Here is an 11,342-nt window from a genome sequence, read left to right as displayed (position 1 = left end):
GTGTGGCTGGTTTCAGATGATCAGCAGTTTAAAAGCTAACCATTCTTCAGAGAAGTGGTCAGCTGCAGCCTCCAGCCACGTGGCTTAGCCTAACTTTGCCATTTCCCTGTGCTATCACATTTCTGAGTTGTTAACAGGATTTGCTTCCCAATAAACACACAAAGCTGCAAACTGCAGTCCTAATCAGCCTGACTGCTTCATATTTACTCTGAAGTAAGTCCAACTGATTTCAACTGAACTTGTTGCCACCTGTCCTACATAATACAGGCTTGTCCTGTGTTTCAATGTAAAATGTGGCGTCCTGTACTATTGATACAGTTTTGTCCTGTATTTCAGGTCTTCTCCCTCTCCCATGTTAGAGATCCGCTCCAAATGCATGTGTTCAAAAGGGTGTTTGAAAGGTCATATATTTAAGCCAAGCACAGACAGATTTACAAATTTGTGTCTCTGTGTGTGTCAATTTCCAGAGGAGCCATCCCGTTAGGCTGCAATAAAATGTAATGGATTGCTTTGAACAGTGGCGTAGCGTCGGTTGTCAGCACCCGGGGCAAGGCAAGTAATTTGCGCCCCCTAACCCGTGGATCTGCGCCCCCTAACCCGTGGATTTGCGCCCCCTAACCCATGGATTTGCCCTAACCCCAGATGTTGCGCCCGGTGCGGCCCGCCCCCCCTGCACCCCCCACGCTACGCCACTGGCTTTGAAGACAATTTAGCACTAGATTTATTTATTTTTTAAAACACACCCCCAACCCCCCCACTCTGTCCTGTATTTTGCCAGAACAAAGGTGGCAACCCTATTCCCAGGTTGCCCTATTCCCTATTCCCTGCATAGGATCGCAGTTTTATTTGGAAGTAAACGAAATTGAATGAACCTTAATTCTGCATTCTTAAGTTCCCACTGCAATGTTGCATTACTAAGCATACCTGCCAGGAGTAGAGGCTACTCCTGTTGAAGCCGGAAACTTTCCTTCTCAGTATGCATGTTTTGATCTGGGATATTTATGGGTACCTTTTTGCCATCTGGATCTTCCTTGTGCAATTTTATTTCCCTCTGAACCGGCTGTATTATTTCAAATGCTAACGTGTTGCAATGAGGTGCTTCAGGACCTTTGCCCTAATGTAGCATTATGCTATTTATAGGCCTGTGTTTGCAAAGAGGAAAAGGTACAAATAAATGAAGCTATATAATTATGTATTTTTTTTTTAAAAAAATACGACAACACCAAAACCACTTGGTGTTTTTTTTTTAATCTTTCATGTTTGTGATCACTTTCCTAAACAACAGAACTTTGTGTTTTTTCCCTGTATGAAAATTTAAAACATTTGGGTTTCTTTTTTCTTCTTTTTGCAATATGAAACAGTTATTTCATTCTTTTCTTTTCTTTTTTGGAAAATCTGGCCTGCTCTAACTAAATACCAGTCCTGTGTCCATAATGAGTTACTATTAATATGTGGGAAAGGCAATTGTCCAAAGCCAGTGTAATGTCAAATAACTGGCAGAAGTATGCATTTTATTGCCTAAAAGTGACAAATAAAAACGTCAGGATTACAAAAACAATATTTGTTGGATGAGTAATGGTCCGTATAGATGTTCCCTACAGTCATTTGAACCAGCTAGAATAACCTTGTGGTTAAAGTTAAACACCAAAGCTAAGATCTTCTACAAAACTTTGGTTATTTGAATCTTGGAGGTTGTGTGAATACAAAGTAAGTACTGTATGGCAGATGGCTGTGTGATCACATGTTGGCTCCAGCGTTGAAACTCTGCTCGTTTTTATGAGTTTCATGAATGCTCGTGGGAAAACCTCTTAGGCAATGGGTTCAAATCCGAGCTGTGGGGACGGCATGCGCCGCGAATGTATTATTGTAAATTCACACTTGAAGTGCAATTCTATCAGGGTCTACTCAGAATTAAGCCCTGGCATCTTCTGTGGGGCTTACTCCCAGGTAAGTGTGAGGAGGAGCACAGCTGTAGAGTGAGCAAAGGCTAAGGCAGTCAGGGATCCCGTGTGTTTAATAATTGAGGTTATTTCAACAGGTGGAGTTTGTCAGAGACCATGAGTGAAAGACAGCTATTGTGCTCATGTCTGTTTGTGGTGTTCTCATTGGCTTTTAGTTAGCGCCTGTGAGGGGAAAAAAATGGTGGACTAGATATGTCTTTGGGCCTCAATGAAATTCCCCTTCCCATATGATAACAATTAAAAGTACAGAAGCCCTCTTTTGCCTCTACTCAGCCTATGTGTGAGAAAGCGCTTGAGGAATGCTACACTTTTTACTGTCTACCTTCCAAGCTGCTGTAAAGTGAGAGTAACACAACACTGACACTCTATCATTTCCCACCGTTTCCCACAAACGCAGCTCATTCACCCTCGGACTGCATTGCGGTTCATCTCCACGGGATGTCTCCCTTCTCCACATTTGAGGCAAGCAATTTTCTCTCGCATGTGCACCTTCTTGTCATAACTGGAGACAAGTGAGTCTCGGTTTAAATAAACCTGAACTTGGAAGAATGCAAGTCAGGGTTACCTTTCGAACGGAGGTAAGTTTTTAAAGCAACATGAGGGTGAAACTCGCCTTAATTCATGGAATGTTCAGGCTTAAGGTTAGGATAATAATGTACCAGAGACAGACATTCTGACCTGTTTAAGAGCGACTCTTGGGAAACATTCGGCAGGTCAGGGTGAGTGGGTTATTTTTCTTGGCCTTTCTTTAGTGCTGAGCTATCTTTTCTTTCTTTCTTTCTTTTGGGGTGAGGTGAGACCTGAATACATGCAGCTTAAGCTTTGAAAAACTTTACACTGAAACTTTGAAAAAAAAAGTGAAAATGAAACAAAAAAGTGTTGCGATACAGTGGTACCTCGGGTTAAGTACTTAATTCGTTCCGGAGGTCTGTTCTTAACCTGAAACTGTTCTTAACCTGAAGCACCACTTTAGCTAATGGGGCCTCCCGCTGCTGCCGCACCGCCAGAGCACGATTTCTGTTCTCATCCTGAAGCAAAGTTCTTAACTCGAGGCACTATTTCTGGGTTAGCGGAGTCTGTAATCTGAAGCGTATGTAACCTGAGGTACCACTGTACATTCAAGGCACAAAGCTTGTTCCTGTGCTGTTTGTTCCTTCAAACTGGAAACAAGTCCCGCTGCATTTTGGGGGCTTACTCTCCAGGTAAGTGTGTGCAGGATTGTCGCTTTAATGCAGTACATTTTCTGTTGGCAATTACTGGTGTCCTATGCATGAAGGAGGCTGTGAATGTGTATGCAGTTGAATTTTGTGTACGGTTTTGGTTTTAGTCGAGGGTGAGGTGTTTGAGAGAAACAGTGTGAGAGGGAATATAAAGCTATTGCCATTGCACACTCACCCACCCACGATTCTAATACATTGTTATTGCAGAGAAAAGCACACACATATTTGCATTATGCCAAAAATATCCACAACAGTTTAAATGATTTAAAAAATGCATAATATCCACAACAGCAAAGTCCACTAACACAATGCAACGCAAACACATTAAGGCAGGCAGTTAGAATGATCACCTGTACAGTCTAATAGTGTGTTATTTCACAGTTCTTAATTAATTGGCTCCCAGTATGTTTCTGAGCACAATTCAAAGTGTCGGTGCTGACCTTTACAGCCCTAAACGGCCTCAGTCCAGTAGACCTGAAGGAGTGTCTCCACCCACATTGTTCAGCCTGGACACAGAGGTCCAGCTCCGAGGGCCTTCTGGCAGTTCCCTCACTGCAGGAAGTGAGGTTACAGGGAACCAGAAGGCCCTGGCAGAGGGCCTTCTCGGTAGTGGCACCCGCCCTGTGGAATTCCCTCCCATCAGATGTCAAGGAAATAAACAACTATCTGACTCTTAGAAGACATCTGAAGGCAACCCTGTATTGGGAAGTTTTTTAAGGTTTAATGTTTTATCGTGTTTTTAATATTCTGTTGGGAGCCGCCCAGAGTGGCTGGGGAAACCCAGCCAGATGGGTGGGGTATAAATAATAAATTATTATTATTATTATTATTATTATTATTATTATTATTATTATGTTAGCTGCACCCACAATGCATGTTGCTGCTTCATGGGTCACAATCTCATTAGGTGCCAATCAGCGAAATGAATTAAAGCCCTGTTATAAAGCGTATGCTCTCCTTTTTTGAAGCAATGCCTTTTTGAATACGAATACAGTGGTACCTCGGGTTAAGAACTTAATTCGTTCTGGAGGTCCGTTCTTAACCTGAAACTGTTCTTAACCTGAAGCACCAATTTAGCTAATGGGGCCTCCCGCTGCCGCCGGGCGATTTCTGTTCTCATCCTGAAGCAAAGTTCTTAAACTGAGGTACTATTTCTGGGTTAGCAGAGTCTGTAACCTGAAGCATTCGCAGAGTCTGTAACCTCATTCGCATCATAGGGAATAGCTCTACGAGTGCTTCTGGTCAGTTCAAGAAATCTCAAGTTTGTTCAGCTTTGCTCCCTCCCCCTCAAAAAAGTGTTATGCAATTAATCAAGGGAATATTCCACACTGCTGGCAGGTATTTCATTCTCAGCCTGGAAGTGTGGCAATGAAAGTGGAGAAAATGGGAAGAAGAGTCAGTATGTGAACATGCATGCTGTCAATCATACATACTTAGTTTGCTGAGTTCACACTGCATGGAGCTCATTGGTTATTTTTCACTGCCACCTAATATTTTCCAGTGGGGATCTGATAACTATATCTGACCACACTTCCATACCCTTCAACATTTCTCTGATGAAAATAGGTACATCCTACTCCATAACAACAACAACAACAACAACAACAACAACAACAACAACAACAACAACTTTATTATCTATACCCATCCATCAGGGGTGCCAACTTGAATAAAATATTGTGGGGGCCAGGTAAGTCCCGCCCTGCATAATCGATCACATGATGCAGTGCACACACATCATGGGAATGGGAATGTCCATCAACTTGGGGGGCAGCCCCCTCAAATATTTCATTCTGGGGACTAAAGCTCCACAGCCCCTAGGAGTTAGCTCCTATGCCACCCAACTGACAGGTGGCCCCACCCACTCTGAGCGGCTTCCAACATATATAAAACATAATAAAACTATACAGGGCTGCCTTCAGATGTCTTCTAGTGTGGTGTGGTGGTTAAGAGCGGTAGACTCGTAATCTGGTGAACTGGGTTCGCTTCCCCTTTCCTCCACATGCAGCTGCTGGGTGATCTTGGGCTAGTCACACTTCTCTGAAGTCTCTCAGCCTCACTCACCTCACAGAGTGTTTGTTGTGGGGGAGGAAGGGAAGGAGAATGTTAGCCGCTTTGAGACTCCTTCGGGTAGTGATAAAGTGGGATATCAAATCCAAACTCCTCCTCCTCCTCTTTTTCTTCTTCTTCTTCTTCTTCTTCTTCTTCTTCTTCTTCAGGTCGTATAGCTACTTATCTCCTTAGCTCAGGGATCACACAATGCCATACCCTCCAACATTTCTCCAATGAAAATAGGGACATCCTAAGGAAAAGCGGGACATTCCGGGATCAAATCAGAAACTGGGATGGCTTCTGTAAATCTGGGATTGTCCCTGGAAAATATGGACATGTGAAGTCTGCACTTCTGATTAGATTTAACTCAATCGATCAGATACAATAGAGGCAGAGTTCTTGTAATTTTTAATAGATGTTTAGAAAAGGGGCAACTCCAGATTGTCTCCCCTCATTCTCTAGCTCTGTGTAGGCAATAAACCTGCACCTATCTAAATTCCCTCTTCGAAAAAATGCACAAGCTCGGCTCTTTGCATTTTGGTCACCATGGGGAGGCCATACAGGGTTTCGCCCCCTGACGCCTCACTTACTCCAATGTCAAAGGTCACCTGTCTGTGGCATGATGGGTAGTAGAAGCCCATTTTCATGCTGCAAAGACTGAACAGCATTTCACCCTCTCTACTCACTGTGTGTGCCATATCCCAGGAAAGAGTGAAGCAGGCTTAACAAATTTCTACAGAATAGATCACTGTATTATTTTTAAAAATTTGGTCAATTTGCTTGCTGGCCTGCGAACCTGAGCTGACTAAAACAGCCCGTATTGTTTTCCAAGTGCTCACCTTTCAGAATCACCACATCCATCACAAAAGGAAAAAAAAACTATGAGAGGAAAACTATCGTAGACTTGTTGCCCGAGCTCAGAGACAAAACCTCCACTGTTCGAATGCTCTTGGTCGCTGCTAGCCTTTGGCATGAAGGAGCACATGAAAGGAAACACAAAGTGGATTAAGTATGATGGCAAATAATCTGCAGTCCTCAGTTAGGAAACTTGCTTGTCATTATCCTCTGATTTCGGTTCCAAACCTTGAAACATTTATAAGCTGCCTTCTCCTACTACGCTTTGCCACAATTGCGCACAAAATGTAAAAGGATCTTGGGCCAACTAACATAAAAGGGGAAATCATGAACACCAAAAGATAGATATCTCCTCTAGTCATCCATGTGGTCTGCCAGTGATTCCTCATCACCAAACAGTTGTTCCTCACTCCCTTCTCAAGTCTTTCCCTATTACTGTGGTGCGCCTTACCCAGGTTGGATAAGTTTTATGTGTCCATAAGACGACAACAGCCAAGGAACATCTTATCAGCCAGGGCTCTTCTGATGTATCTTGGGTTTTTGTTCTTTGGTCTCCTTGTGATTCAAGAGAAATCTTTAGCCAGTGACTTCACAGAAGGGACGCGGGTGGCACTGTGGGTTAAACCACAGGGCCTAGGACTTGCCAATCAGAAGGTCGGTGGTTCGAATCCTTGCAATGGGGTGAGCTCCCGTTGCTCAGTCCCTGCTCCTGCCAACCTAGCAGTTTGAAAGCACGTCAAAGTGCAAGTAGATAAATAGGTACCGCTCCTGCAGGAAGGTAAACAGAGTTTCCGTGCGCTGCTCTGGTTCACCAGAAGTGGCTTAGTCATGCTGGCCACATGACCCGGAAGCTGTACGCCGGCTCCCTCAGCCAATAAAGTGAGATGAGCGCCGCAACCCCAGAGTCGGTCACGACTGGACCTAATGGTCAGGGGTCCCTTTACCTTTATCTTCACAGAAGGGAGATCTTTCTGTCTTCATAGGTTTGTTTCAGCATTCAGGGAGAAAAAGGGGCTGTGCTGCTGCTTCAAGACTGCCTGCGAACCAGCTGCCCCACTCCTTCTACCTGTCTTAGTTTGTTTTTCTTTTCCCTGTTGGGAAAGCCACCTTCACTGCACAATGGTCACTAGCATAATTTCCACTTCGTGTTCATGCTTAAACTATGTAGGCAGTATATGCACAGTAGGGGAGGTAGGCTGTTTGGTTTTACCCAGTGTACCATTTTACACACTTTTTATCTCCCCCAGCTGTAACAAAACATGTCTCTCCCATATCAGTCCCTACAGCCACAGAAGGTGTTGCCACCATGCAATACCTTGACTTCACCCCCAATGGCACAGAGGGTTGTGGGATCTTCTGGAGCAGTCTGTTTTGGGGTGGGGCGGGCAACAAGGGATGAGGGAAAGGGGAATGCCACCCATGAAGTCTTGGCTGCAACCCTGGGCTCATTTGGGAGGAATTGTAGAGTTGAAAGGGATACCAAGGGTCATCTAGTCCAACCCCCTGCAATGTAGGAATCTCAGCTAAAGCAGAATATAAATTTAATAACTAAATAAATAAACCCTAAATAAATAAACAAATGGCTCAAGACCGCAATACCTCAAGGACCGCCTCTTTCCATATGAACCTACCCAGACCCTGAAATCATCTTCTGAAGCCCTTCTTTGTGTGTCTCCTCCTCGAGAGGTCCAGAGGGTGGCAACACAAGAACGGGCCTTTTCTGCAGTGGCTCCCCGTCTGTGGAATCCTCTCCCCATGGAAGTTTGCCTGGCGCCTTCATTATACACCTTTAGGTGCCAGGCAAAAATGTGCCTTTTTAACCAGGTCTTTGGTTGATTTGATTGACAGCCTATGCCCATTTAAAATCTCTCTCTCTCTCTCTCTCTCTCTCTCTCTCTCTTTTTGGAGAGAGGGTGTTATTGGGTTTTTGTTTTTATTTTGATTATATATATATTGTGGTTTTATATTTTGATTTTTGTTCTGTGAACCGCCCTGAGACCTCCGGGTGTAAGGTGGAAGATAAATAAAATTTAATTAATTAAATATTAAACAAAAGTTTTAAAAAATCCTGTTTGAAGGACATGTTGACAAGTAATATTTGGATGAAATGCAGATGCATAATAAAGGCACGATCTAGTTGCATTTAAGCACTTGTGAATCCCGCAGATACAAGTGGGAGAGATCTAGGCATATGCTTTAACACTCCCAATGAAAATAGTGTGGGACAAATGCTTTAACTGTCTAAGGCAAAGTTTGTTTTTTATCTTTATAAGCCTGGCGCATACATTTTTAATCTCCTGGAAATAAACAATTACAACAATGTACTGTTCTTTTTTTTAAATGTACATTCATGTTACTTAAAAACAACCCTTCGATATTCTCCTGCCTTTAAGTAGATCTTTTCTCTTACCCGAGCAAGTTTGCCAAGAACTGGCGCCTAAGATCTGGAAATACTTCGCGATCTTCTCATGAACGCTCTTTAGAAAACTACAGTGCTCGTCATTCAAATGCTTTTACGTTTAAACAGAGCTGAAATGGGGGAACTCAAAGCAGAAGGTAAAGGAAGCTGAAACATAAGCTTATTCATTCTGTTGTCCAGTATGTCGGGGAAAGAGCGAGCGATAGGAACACTAATCTCATTGTTGATTTACATCAGAGTCCTTTAACTTCTTAGTCTGGATAATTTTCTGTACCTGTTGGACTGAGTTTGTAAATGTAGATTGAAGGAATAATTTATCTAATTATCTTGACAAGCAGATCAATCACGATAATTCATTTAAAATGTCCATTAAAAAAATCAGCATCCTAGAAGCAGTGCCTTTTCATTTCATTTCATTTTCTTCAAACAAGTAGCCATTAGTGGCCGAGGAAACAGGACATGGATGCCAACTTCCCCCCCTTTTGCCCACCCCCCTCAAGTCTCTCTTCTAGAAAACAGATGTAATGTTAGTGCTGTTACTTTCGCAATTGCAGTAGTTGGAGTGGAGAAGTTCTCCCTCACCCCACCTCTAGGATTTTAAGAAAAAGGACCATTGAACATTGATGGCACATATGGAAAAACCTATAGCAGTTGCAGTGCCTATTTTCCATAACAGGGGTGCCAACTTGAATAAAATATTGGGGGGGGGGGAGGTAAGCTGATCACATGACATGGTACATGCCCACCATTTGAATGGCAATGCCCATCAACTTTGGGTGGCCCCAGCCTCCTCAAATATTTTATGGGGGGGGGGCGTGAAGGGATCTCAGCCCTTGGGAATTGGCTCCTATGTTCTACAGTCAGTGAACAAATCTTTGTCCTGCAAATGTAAAGGTAAAGGCAAATGTAAAGGTAAAGGGTCCAGTCGTGGCCGACTCTGGGGTTGCGGCTCTCATCTCACTTTATTGGCCAAGGGAGCCAGCGTACAGCTTCCGGGTCATGTGGCCAGCATGACTAAGCTGCTTCTGGTGAACCATTGCAGCGCACGGAAACGCCGTTTACCTTCCCGCTGGAGTGGTACCTATTTATCTACTTGCACTTTGACATGCTTTCGAACTGGTAGGTTGGCAGAGGCAGGGACTGAGCAACGGGAGCTCACTCCGTCATGGGGATTCGAACCGCCAACCTTCTGATTGGCAAGTCCTAGGCTCTGTGGTTTAACCCACAGCGCCATCCGCGTCCCTATGAAGATAAATGACTGATGCACTAATCTGAAATGGTGAAATGGTCATTGTACTCCCCCCCATGCCACTGGGGGGCAGTCCACCTTTTTTTTTTTAAAGGAGAGAATATTCATTCCTCCCCATTTTGAAAAGAACAACAACCCAAACACAGTGTTTAATGTAGCAATGGGGTTTGATGTAGCAAGTGCTTGCCCGTCCATTTAAAGAAAAGCAATGGAAGTCATAATTCCTCTGATTTCAGTGGAATGCGATCCTGTGGATAAACATGTTGAGTATCAGGAATGTGGCCAAGGACAATAATACACATTGTTTAATCCAAATATATTTGAGCATAGTGCCGTTTCCAGGCTGCCATCAGAAAGCAAAGGACAAATCAAATCGGTAATAATGATTGCGTGCGAATGCCTAGTACATACTGAAAGACTTATAAAGTTTCACTTCGGCTAAAAACGTTGATACACTGCTGGTCTAATGAAATGAAAAAACACCATCATTGCCCAGTTCACCATAAAGGAAATCAAGGATACAAGTGGCTGTGTAAACTAACCCCTGTTGTCTGTCAAAGGAGCTGTCCAAAAACCTTTTAAAAAAACACAAAAAACCATAATGAAATTTGATTGTGGTAACAACTGAAACTAAACCTCTTAATGGAAGTCCTCGCTCATTTTTTAAAAAAATTTGGTAATGTTAGTCAGTTGCATTCCTACAGGGCAGTAAGTCCTGGATGGAAATGGATGCCATGGACCTCTAAAAATCAGCCCATGTCTGAAACTTTATTTGGGAGAATTGGCACCTTCAATGGGACAAAGAAAGGCTGCAGTTAGTGTGTTTGTGAGGTGCTCTGTGTAGTATACTGGTGGTCTGTTGGTGGTATACTTGGCTCCCTATTGCTTCAAAAATGTACACGATGGACATAATGATAGTAGTAGGGACGCAGAGAACAGAAACCAAAGGGAGCAGTGTTGTACAATTAGCTCCACACCTCAGTCTCCTGCGGCATAATTCGTACAAAGTGTTCAGCAGCAAATATTAGTGAAGAAAGCAAAGGAACCAGACCCTTTGAAATTAGAAGTAATTAAGGATAAAATCAGAAAAGAAGCGAATATGACTATAGAAATGTTTTATAATTTCCCTTTGGCTAGCATCCATTTGCGCAAATTCAAACACGATTATGCTTTTGCATATTTCATGGTGATGTTAATAGACTCCTACCCGATCATTTAGTAAGATGCAAAGATAAATATTTTCCAAGAAAGTGGTGTATTGGAATGAAAATGAATGTCGAAGTTTTGGTTTTTTGCAGAGTTTCTATGCAGTGTGGATTCAGCCCTGGAAACAATGAGGAACAGGAAATCTGTCAAGCGTTCATTGGTGTTCCTAGACGGATGTGAAGGAAAGTCTGAGGAAACCTTAGGTCATGGACATTTATTCTTACTTTTGATCATGAGCGGCTTTTTCAAGCTATATCCTTAAGTAATCAGGCCCAGTTTTGGGAATCAGCATCAGCGGGCAAATGTCAAGGCCTGCACAGCAGCAGGAACCATTGCCAACCGCTAGAGCCATCTGCTTTTAACTCTCCTTTCTGCCTTGG

This window comes from Podarcis filfolensis (assembly GCF_964270895.1).
Source record: "Podarcis filfolensis genome assembly, chromosome: 3".
NCBI lineage: Eukaryota > Metazoa > Chordata > Lepidosauria > Squamata > Lacertidae > Podarcis > Podarcis filfolensis.
Note: the sequence above shows the minus strand (reverse complement) of the source record.